The sequence below is a fragment of the Dreissena polymorpha genome, chromosome 2, assembly GCF_020536995.1.
Source record: "Dreissena polymorpha isolate Duluth1 chromosome 2, UMN_Dpol_1.0, whole genome shotgun sequence".
NCBI classification, from domain to species: Eukaryota; Metazoa; Mollusca; class Bivalvia; order Myida; family Dreissenidae; genus Dreissena; species Dreissena polymorpha.
In genome coordinates, this window is record NC_068356.1 from 79,573,080 (window position 1) to 79,585,465 (window position 12,386).

Sequence of the window (12,386 nt, forward strand, 5' to 3'; positions counted from 1 at the left end):
AGTACGGTATTCCGCGATGCGAGCGCAACAGATAAAGATGCGATACGCGATATCACATAGTAATATCGCGATCATGCATCGTAGTCTCGTGTCTTCGCATCTTCATCTTGTGTTTTTCCGATATTTTGTGTTTTATAAAAAGAGCATGTGACAATACGATGCGATAACACGATATAAATATCGCGACCGGAAGTCGTATATTTGCAACCCAACATGGTGATCTCGAAAGAACGCAACCACACGATGCGAAAGGACGATAGAACGTTGCGTCGTCTCACAAAACAATGCGAGATTACGAGAGTGCGATTCAAATAAACGAAACAAAAATGCGAAATAATGATTTTGATATTGCAATTTTCATGATATCGGGTGATAATGAAGGATAGAACACGCAATCACGACAGTAACTTCGATACCGCACATGACCCAGAACGGTACCTCTCTCAAGAAGTGCCATATCCATTAAAACGATGAATAATGATAATGGATATTAGTATGAGTAAAATGATAAGGAAGATGAGAAAGAATCAGAAAAAGAAGATAAAGAAAAAAAAGAATAAGAAGAACAAGGAGATGATGATGATGATGATAATGATGATGGATGTGGTGGTGGTGTTATTGATGGTGGTGACAACGACGCCGATGATGATAATCATGATCATGATAATAATAAAAAAAGTCGAAATAAGTATTTGTGAATGTTATCCTTAATAGGTCCTTTGACTATCATGTTTGACCACCTTTGAAGATTGATGTGATGATGATGACGATGATTATGATGAAAGTTATGATAGTGATGATGATATTGAAGATGATGAGCAGGTGGACGAGGAGGATGAGGAGGAGTTCGAGGAGGATAATGATCAGAATCTTGATGACGAAGAAGACGACGATACGGAGGAAGAGGAGGTGTATCATGATGATGGTCATGATGATGAGGAGGAGGATCATGATGAGAATGAGACGAAGAAAGATAACGACGACGACGAGAATGATGATAATAAAGATGATGATAATGAGGAGGAGGAGGATGACGACGACAATGATTAGGAGGAGGAGTTGGAGGAGGATCATTATAAGGATCATGATGAGGATCATTATGAGGATGATGTTGGAGATGAGGTGGCGAAAGAGGCGGAGAATGACGAAGAAGACGATGATGCGAAGGAGGATAAGGAGAAAGAGGAGGATCATGATGATGGTGATGATGAGGAGGAGGATTTAGATAAGGATCATGATGAGTATCCTGATGAGGATCATGATGAGGAGAAAGATGACGACGAGGATGATGATGATTACGATAATGATGATGTTGTTGATGATGATAGTGATAATGATGATGACGATAATGATGATAGTAGAGGTGATGATTATGAAGATGCTGTTGACGTAGAAGAGCAGAAGAGGAAGATGATTATGATGAGGAGGAGGAGGACGACGACGATTATAATGACGATGAGGAGGAGGGAAGGGGATCATGATGATGATGAGGAGGATTATGACGATGATGATGATGTTTGGAAAAAGAATTGAAAGATACAGTATGCAATGACCAACTTTCTAAAATAGTAGTGTAACTACTCTGTTAACTAAATACATACTTTCCAATTCACGTTGTAAAATAGAACGCTATGGTTAAAAGGTCGCGCATTACAGGTAGCACGACAAAAGTTATAGATATATAATTCCAACACCATCTGATGAATGTTTTGTCAATGAAAATGAATATTCACTATTTATATCCAAGTATAAGTAAGTAATTACTATGCTACCCTCTTTTTTCAGAAATCGTGAACTGTTGTAAATCAAGTGACGGAAATAATGTATTACTGTTTAGTTACGTACACTACCAGTATGTTATATCACACGCGTTTTAGAGTGCACTTAAGCTAAGCGATAACACAATTAGATGTGTTCACGACAAAATATCTTCCTTACATACTCTTTCGTTATAACGAGGTTGTATGCGATATCACCTTTATTTAGACTTCCTTAAACGGTTAAGTGTGCGTTATCGAAAAGCAATACACAAAATATTAGCGAGAAAAATCAATATGTCTAGTTTATTAGATATGTAGATGTCCCGTTCTTCATTTTTATAAATTAATCCACGCAGGGTATAGATCTCCCAACGCGGTCTGCTCTCACACACAGACTTGTCATAAACATGCTCGATTTACAAACGGTAAACAGTTTAACAAGTTGTAGCGTTTTTCGTGACGGCGACATAATGTATACAATTCACAATAAACGCCTTTGTTATGTTGTTTTAAATGTATTTCTGTCTATATGGTACTGTAATAGTAATACTTTAAGGGTGCCATCGTCGCTATTTTCAAACAAGAGGTCAATGATGGCCCTGAATCGCTCACCTGACTACTCTTGCTACATCAACTTAAATTCTGTCAGACCCATATACAATCCCAAGCCAGATTACATCAATTATTACATTCTGACAAAATTTCATTAAGACGTGATGAAAACTGTGAACTCTTTCATCTACATAAGTTTTTTTTAAGATGGCCTGGTGTCCTAATTTTTGACCCCAGATAATCCATATACTATCAAAAATCAGATATTATGAAGATAAACATTCTGACCACATTTCATTAAGATCAGATGAAAACTATGACCTCTATTTTCTACACAAGGTTTTTAATTATGACCTAGTGACCTAGTTTTTGACTACAGATTACCCAAATACAATCCCAACCCAGATTTTATCAAGATTAACATTCTGGCCATATTTTTATTAAGTTTGGATGAAAACTGTGACCTCTACTTTCTACACAAGTTTTTTTTTAAACTTTGACCTAGAGACCTAGTTTTGACCCTAGATGATCCAAATTCGATTCCCAACACCAATTTCAACAAGACAAACATTCTGACCATATTTCATTTAGATCTGATGAAAACTGTGACCTCTATTGTCTACACAAGGTTTTTCCATGATTTGACCTAGTGACCTAGTTTCTGACCCCAGAGGACCCAAATACAATCCCAATTGAGATTGTATCAAGATAGACATTCTGACCAAATTTCATAAAGATTGGATAAAAAATGTGTCCTCTATTGTCTACACAAGATTTTTCTTTTATTTGACCTAGTGACCTAGTTTTTGACCCAAAATGACCCAAATACGATCCGAACCCAGATTTTACCAAGATAAACATTCTGACCAAATTTCATAAAGATTGGATAAAAGCTGTGACCTCTATTGTCTACACAAGGTTTTTCTTTATTGTCATAGTGACCTAGTTTTTGACCCCAGAAGACCCAAAAACAATGCCAAACCAGATTTCAGCAAGATAAATATTCTGACAAAATTTCATAAAGATTGGATGAAAACTTTGACCACTATTGTCTACACAAGGTTTTTCAATTATTTGACCTAGTGACCTAGTTTTTGACCCCAGATAACCCAAATACAATCCCAACCCCTATTTCATCAAGATAAACATTCTGACCAAATTTCATGAAGATTGGATGAAAACTATGACCTCTATTGTCTACACAAGGTTTTTCTATTATTTGACCTAGTGACCTAGTTTTTGACCCCAGATGACCCAAATACAATCCAAACCAAGATTTTATCAAGATAAACATTCTGACCAAATTTTATAAAGATAAAAAACTGTGACCTCTACTGCCTACACAAACAAATTGTTGACGGACGCACGCACGTACGCACAACAGACGCCGGACGTAGGCTTCCTGAAAAGGCCGGACCGCCGGTCTTGTCCGGCAAAATTATTTCCGGTCCGGCGAAATTTCTAATATCGCTAGTCCGTGTGACAGGCCAAAACAATTGTGACTAAATACCGAAAAGTCTAATACTTGCCAAAAGAACGAAAACACCCCATTAGAATCCCTCTTTTTGTGAATTTCGAGCCTTTTTGTCACAAAGAACACTTACGCGTCACTAGTTTATAAGAGTGCTCTCCTTTTGTTTTTTTTCTTCAAAAACGTCAATTTTATTGGTCCGACATATTACCACCTATCCAATTACAAATGTTGTAGCAAAAACTACACATGAAAAAATGTTGTTGCTAAAGTTTCAATGGCGCTAGACAAGGCCAGAAAAGGAAGCTAAGCGATGAGGGAAAAAATCGAAAGAATATGAAGCAAAACAAGTAAAAAGAACTTTTCAAAGTAGTGGAAGTCTGACAGAAGTTGACTGCATTATGACGAGTCACAATAAATATGTTTTGTGACGTATGTTGAAACGATCCAATACGGTGCAAGTCTACTAATCAATGCGTAGTCATGTTATGTTATTTTGTTTTGAGTCTGACTATAATTTAAAGCTGTTGTCCATCATACACTCTAATCACAAGAACACGCAAACGTTTTGTTTTACTTTATCGAGTGTACTTGTACATAGGCTGCACATTGCAGAAATATGAGTTAAACTTTACTTAATTCTTCAATTATAAACTCACGCTGTTCGGTCAGGTGAATTTTTGTCCGGACAGGCAAACTTTTCCATCAGCCTGTCCGGTTGACATGCACTTTTTGGGACTTTTCAGGAAGCCTGCCCGGGACATCACACGGTCACATAAGCTCACCATGTCACTTCCTGACAGGTGAGCTAAAAAGGAGAGACAAATGTTGCATCTAATTATCGAGGTATTACATTAATAAATATTATAGCTATTATGTTTTCATTTACATTTCGCAATCGAATTAATTCTTGGTGCGATAATAACAATATGTTTGACATATATCAATTTGGGTTAAGAGATAATCGTGGCACGTTTGATTGTATTTTTATCTTGCACACTATAATTCAGAACATTATTAAATAATAAATCAAAACTCCGCTGCGTTTTTATTGATTATGAAAAAGCATTTGATACTGTTATACATGAAGATTTGTGGATCAAATTAGTACAAGCAGGAATAAGTTGTAAAATGTTAAAAATGATAAGCTTGTTATATCAGAATGTAAAATAATTTGTTAAAAAACATGTCTTATTCTGAGCCTTTTGATGTTACGTTAGGACTAAAACAGAACTAGCCATTATCACCTTTATTATTTATTTTATTCATTAATGACATTAATGATTGTATTAATATTTATAATTTAACCGAAAAAGATATTCGTATATTATCTATTTATATGTTATTATTTGCTGATGATATTGCATTATTTACTTAAATTCAAGAAAGTCTACAATTACAATTAAATTCTTTTTATCATTACTTCTGTAAATGGGGATTAAAATTATGTAAACAAAACTAAAATTTGCATATTTGAAAAAAAGGAAAAGTACTTGTTTGTATAGTTGGACTTTTAATCAACAGGGTCTTGAAATTGGTGATGAATTGTGCTACTTGGGCCTTAAACTGCACTACTCTGGTAATATATCTAAAGCTATTAAGGCAAATAATGAACAAGCCTTAAAAGCTTACAATCATTTATTATCCATTTTTAGTAAAGTGAAGCTTAGCACTAAAACAAAACTCGCTCTATTAGACTCCCTAGTTGTTCCAATCATTCTATGTGGATCTGAAATATGGGGAATTTACAACATTAAAAAGTAGATAAACTTATTTTTAAATTTTGTAAAACTATTCTAGGTGTACGCTCACAGACCTCAAATGCTGCTGTTTTGGGTGAATTAGGCAGATTGTATCTTTCTAAAATATGTAAACAACGTGCGCTCAGTTATTTGGTTAAAATTTAGCAAAACCCAGACTCTTTGATCCACACTGTTTATAACGAACAATGTAATCTTTACAATGAGAATATTAATAATAACAACACAAATATGTGGTGTGCATTTGTAAAACAACAATTAGATCAACTAGGCCATGGTATATTTTACAATAATTTAAATGACAACTGTAATAATTCTTACGAAATTAACCAAAGAATAAAAGATTAGTTTATACAAAATTGGCACGATACAATTTACAACCAACCGAAATTAGAATACTACATAATGTTTAAGACTGAATTCGCTTATGAAAAATATTTAGATCGCATTAATAATAGAAAAAATAAACAACAGTAATCCAGATTTAGACTTAGCGCTCATAAATTAGACATAGAGATTGGTAGATATAATAACATACCCAGAGTTGAACGTAAATGTAAACTAAGTAACGCAAACACTGTTGAATCGGAATATCACTTCTTTCTTACTTGCTCCATCTATAAAGATCTACGAAAATAATATTATATTCAATCTAACTGGCCAAACTTAGTCAAATTTAAAATACTATCTTGTCAAAATACTACAGTAATTAAAATGTTGTCTGATGCATTACTGATGCAATGCAACTCCGTGATGAAAAATTAGAAGCATTTGCTACAGCTTAAATTGATATTGTATGGAATCGTTAATATATTGTTAATTTACTACTTGTTTCTTCTTACATATCTGTCAATACATTTACTTTTGTAAATTATGTTTGAACGCTTTACATAGTTATATATGTGTATAATTATGTATGTTTTTTTTGTATTGTACGGATGCACTTCGACAATAATTTGTTAACTTGAATATGTAAATGGTCAAAGGCATTTTGCCGATGTTCCAATAAAAAACTTGAAAACTTGAAGTAATAATGCGATGTTATTGAATTGTATGCACATTTTCAATTTACACCATTTCAAAGTATATAATGTATTAATTCGGCGAAAAGTCTAAATGTCTCAACAAAAGCTATCTTTCAAGTCTAGCCAAATCTGCCTAATACAACATTTGACTTTTTATACTAAATGGTTTCCCTTGGATCGGGTATCTACGACAAACACGTTGATCATGGAATGACCTACAATATCGTAACATTTTGTTATGAAATGGGTCGACTTTTGTTTGGTTTTTCGTTTTATTTGATTTTCTTTATTAGATCTAGTAGCCTGACCGCTGTTATGTATCAGCTTTGAGATACCGACGCTGGGGTTTAATTTCATTATTAAAAATTGTATTACATTTGAATTCTGTTATACAACAACGGTTTACACTTGAACTATTCGTCTTAGATGTCGACCCATTTTAATCAATGTGTTACATTACACATTGCTGGTACTTCCGCGACCCTATTTCGTTGAAAGGGTTGTAAAACAAACATTATCAGAGGGGTAATTCACGTGTCAAACAAAATTGCGACGTCGATGCCGAGACAAGTATTTTTCGCCGTTTTATACCCTTTATTACTTTTATTAATTATTAAAATGCCACTTACTGTACAGCCATATTGGCAAGAAAGTGGTTACCGTTTATATATCGTATTAATATTCGCCTTTTAACTCGATGCGAATGTCATAGCCTGAGCTGTAATTGTGTGACCCGCTAAGAAAATTCGCAGTTTAAATTACCGATGCAACGTTCCATGAATCACTATAAAATTACCGGGGCGTTGCAAAGTTCACACTGATGAATGATGATTTCAAAGAAACCAACTTCTTGAACTTGAACATCGGTTTTCTCCGTATTGTCCTCTTTTTGTTTAATTTTTCAGTATCCAGATTTCTGAAAAAAAACAAAAACATAAATAACAATAAATAAATAATTTATTTAAATAAAATTAAATAGCGTCAGCAAGCATGTTCGAGGTATCCTCAACTTTTATATGCAACTTTCTTAATTCTTGAGTAAAAACTCTATACAGCATCTTTGTGTTCCGCCATTCTTTATCACGACGACTATGCTTGACGACCACGGCCTTTTAATTCTTTGAAGGCACCAATAAGCATATCTCTTAAAGGTGGTATTTTATTGCGTTGTATTGATAGAAGTGTAAACGTCGGTTGAACACTTTGGAAAAATAATTTCTCATTGTTGAATAAATGTATATTTGACTCTTATGTTCCTCTGATATCTCTAAATGTTCAATATTCACACCGAATTCGGTCTATATCGTGATGAATGTCGCAAACTTTAACTTCTGTGTTTCAGTGTCAATTTTCTCGCACATATAATCAGACATTAGAAATTCTCTTCTTCAAACTTATAAACGGGCGTTATTTTTCAAATGCAATAACTCCATGAAAGAAATCAGCAGCGGAACCACTTAGAAAAACGTGCATGTACACATTAAACGAAAAGCACATTTAAAGTTACAACATTACGGATGATTAGTGTCAATGATTTCGTGCAAACACGAAAACATATTGTTTTCAGAGTAATAGTCAAAGGACATTAACCGCCTGAATCAGTAGACCGGTGTGACCTGACCATCATTAAGGCATGCGATTAATAAGGTTTCATCAAAATCGAATCATTGGTGTCTGGATCTCGAGTGGAAAAAACTGTAGTTGTTCAAATGGTATCTGCACAATTGATTCTATTTAGCATATGCATATTCCCGCACTCCCATTTCCCCCAGTCAGCTGAATTTGAAAATAAATTAATGGCATACGTTCCGGCTTTATATCTTTTTATTATCGAAGCTTTCATACAAAGTGGTGACACTTTATCTAGTATCAATCAACGCTCTATTCTTCAATGATTACAACTTCTTCGTTTGACTCGCCTCTAATGTCATTTTCTTCCAAGCGCATGACTCTATGGATGCTTTTTTTGTTTAGCAGAATAAAGTAATTCCAAACATCTTTCTTTGGGTTTGTTATCTCTTTAAAATGAACCTAATTAGTCTATAACAATTTGATAGGACGTACAGCATATAACATATGGGATAGTTATTCAACATTAAATGAATTTTTACATAAATCATTATTTACACGTCAGATATGATATATATTTTTTGTGTAACACAAAGTGCGGCAGTGTTTTATAAACATGCTCAGTAGTATTAAGCCATCGGCAAGATTTTAACCACGTGCATAATGGTGCCTACAGACAGCTGATCGGTCCAAACTTCAGCTTCTAAAATGCACAATTCAATATCAAAATGTTAAGTTTGATACAAAAAAGTTTTGACACAATTATAACAAAATGCGACACCATATACCTTTGGCTAAACAACACTAATACTGTTTACGTTTTTGCGCAGTACAGGCCAAATAACGACAGCGTTTATAATAGCAATTAGGTAGTGCTCGAACAGATACATAATATTAAAAAGTGCATAATACCGGCTTAAAACATGTTCAGTCTGTTAAATTCAACAATTCAGTTTATTACACCTACGCAGTAATAATTAAAACCATAAATAGTGCCGCCTAACTTAATGGTTATAGTTCAAAATATAAGACGTGTAGATAACACTCTTCTGTACCTAATAAATGTTGTTGTTTTTTATAATTGATCTCTCCAATACAAATGCTAGTTTTTGCATACGTTTACAAACGCAATGCCATTTATTATAAACGTACCTCCCAGAAGCAATGTTCCATCATAATCACTATATAAGCATTTTCTGCTGATGTGCTGTCGCCCATTTAATTTTCAATAAAGTTCAACACACTCAAAATAACTGTTCTGAATTAATGCACACATTATTGCCGTTTCTTTTTATTCATATTTGTTATTAGCAACACTCTTTTATCCACGTTTTCGTTAAAATAAAAATGAAATTAATGCATGCAAAGTGTGCTTTATGTGTAAAGGGTTGCATAAAACAGTAGGAAATGAACAATATCCTTTAAATGCCAGCCATGGTAATACAAGGACGAGGTTTTGTTGGAAACTTACCTTGAAAACGACAATGTTCTAATATACAAGAATCTGCTTGTTTGTTTCCGATTGCATGTTTTTAGCTTTCTATGCCCTTAGCTTCATGGTAGCAAAGATCTTCCGTGTCTCCTGTTTGAATGCCCACCGTCGATATAAACTTTTAAAGAATTGTCAACACAGTCTCGTCTTAATCATCATAGCCATGGGACAATCACATGATAAAAAAACGTGTAAAATGCCAATTGTGATGATTATTTATATTGTGTAAATGGATTGTTATCACCCAATATGCACATTGGTTACATTCCATGATAACTAATACACGACGCTTTATTCGTTGTCATATGTAGGCATACAATTTTAATTTCACATAGTTATGCAATAAGCCACCCCCATTAAAATTATTTCGCTGAAAACAACGACCAAATAATCTATATGAGTAACAATAAAAATCGATTATCAAAATCAATATCGAATGTACTCATGTAAAAATGCTATTATAGGTGATTGTGATAGATATCAAGCACATCAATTAATAAATAAGCGTCATAAAATATTGGTTACGAATACTTGTAACACCATATTCCCGTCACATTAAAAAGTGATATGTAATGTTGAAATGCTTTGATGAAATAGGACACGTAAACTGGGTCACTTCATTACGCAATCACTTTCAATCCATAGGGTTTGGATATGTGTGGAAACAATGCGGTTGTTAATAAAAGCATACTCAATGATTGAAATATAGTTTTGTACAGCAGTGAATATAAAAGTGTAATAGTTCTTCCAAACTTAACACATACGATAGGTTTTGGAGTAACTTTGAGGGATATTTAAATACTTTAACAATTCATATATCTCGAAATGCATATGAATGTTTTGTATCCATTAGTTCATTATTGAAAGGGGCCTCTTTTTGAATTTTTACATGGACAAAAGGTTGTGTCCTTTTTGCAAAACTAGTTTTGAAAATGAATTTTATTTTCTTTTAATATGCAGAACATACTTAGACCTTCGAGAAAGGTATATACCCATTAAGATTTCCACAACCCGGAAATGATCGTACATCTGCCAAAGTTATCGAAATCCTTAATAGGTCCAACTATGTGACTTAAGATGTGTAATATAGTTGGTAACCAGTTTTTTGGGCAATGTAATTTATGCTTTCAAATATTGTATCCTCAAACTTGCGTTTGTCATAATAGATGCAGGTGATATGATTTTCCGTAATCGCTAAAAAGCAAGTGTTATAGCTTAATATAACTTGTTATCAAATATATGCTACAATAACGATAACTCGCAAACACCCAAAAATTACAAATAACGATAACTAATTAACAAACAAATTATACATAAAACGATAACCTGATTTCGAGAAAACGTTTAAAATAAATGTAAAGAGGAAATGTGTTTGCTTTCGCTTGTTTGCGAAAAACGTAAAATCCGTTTGTTCACGAGCGCTTGCAATATTGAAGTACTTTACTGCCGTATTCTGACAGTCAAACTTTATGGCAAGCGGTTCGACGCATAATCCCAAGAAACTAGGTTTTCAAATGAGAACCTTGGTTCTCATGAGAACCTAGGTTTTCAAATGAGAACCTAGGTTCTTGTGAAAACCTAGGATACCAAACGAGAACTTAAGTTTTCAGAATGAGAACCTAGGTTCTCATGAGAACCTAGGTTCTCATGAGAACCTAAGTTCTATGTGTCTATGAGAACCTAGGTTCTCATGAAAAACCTAGTTTCTCATGAGAACCTAGGTTCTCAAGCGTAAACCAAGGTTTTCAAATGAGAACCAAGGTTCTCATGAGAAACCTGGTTTCTTGGGATTTCATAAACCTTGGTTCTCATGAGAACCTAGGTTCTCATGAGAACCTAGGTTCTCGTGAGAAACCTGGTTTCTTGGGATTTCGTAAACCAAGGTTCTCATGAGAACCTAGGTTCTCATGAGAACCCTAGTTTCTTGGGATTATGCGTCGAATCGCTTGCCATAATTAACCTCCAGTTGTCTCCCATTGCTTGGTACACGCTGGCGGCATATGTGTAAAAATGAATAGAAATAGGCGTGAAACCGTGAATGTTTCTCCCCAAGAGCATTTTCTGAACAATGTTCAGACAATGCTTAGTAATATTCTACGAAACTTATCTGTTGAATATTTGTGACAACAGGCATTAGCCGTCGGTGACCGCTTTTTGTTCATGTTTCCGTGCATGGGTGTTCTTGAGGAATGAAATTAGTAAAGTAATCGGTCGACATTGGTCTGAACACGTTAATAAAAATTGAACTGTTTATGAAATACATCTTTAATTGTAAATATTATTTTGAGACTAAAAATTCAGATCAATCGTTACATAAAACATTGTTACAGCATTGAATGAGTTTCAAATATTCAGTTCCCTTGTTCGGGCCTCAAACGACTGTACGGTACAGTTTTCTATTTTAGGTACGTCTGTGACCTACATGTAGGAAGCAATCATTATGGTATAAAGTTTTATCTCTATTGATTATGTGTAATAATGTTTTATTCAATCGTAAGATATCGGCAACATTGCAAGAAAAACTTATGCGCTAAAGACTTTGCAAACATATTTCAATAACTTGAGATATCTGCAAAAATAAAGTTCTTAACGGCGTGTTTTCATTCTGTCCAGCCCGTGTGTAATCATATGTGAACCCCAGTGATCCTGCGCCCTGAATAATGTGTCCCGTATTCCAAACGAGCAAGTTTACGCCGTCCGACGCGTAATTCTGAAAACCTAGGGATCTAAAAACCTAGGTTCTCTGAGAACCTAGGT

General features: G+C 34.3%; 1 pseudogene; it reads right to left on the reverse strand.

Annotated features, from left to right (window-relative positions):
* Positions 1–707: 707 nt before the first annotated feature.
* Positions 708–1,349, reverse strand: LOC127869859 (uncharacterized protein DDB_G0271670-like; annotated as a pseudogene).
* Positions 1,350–12,386: the final 11,037 nt, after the last annotated feature.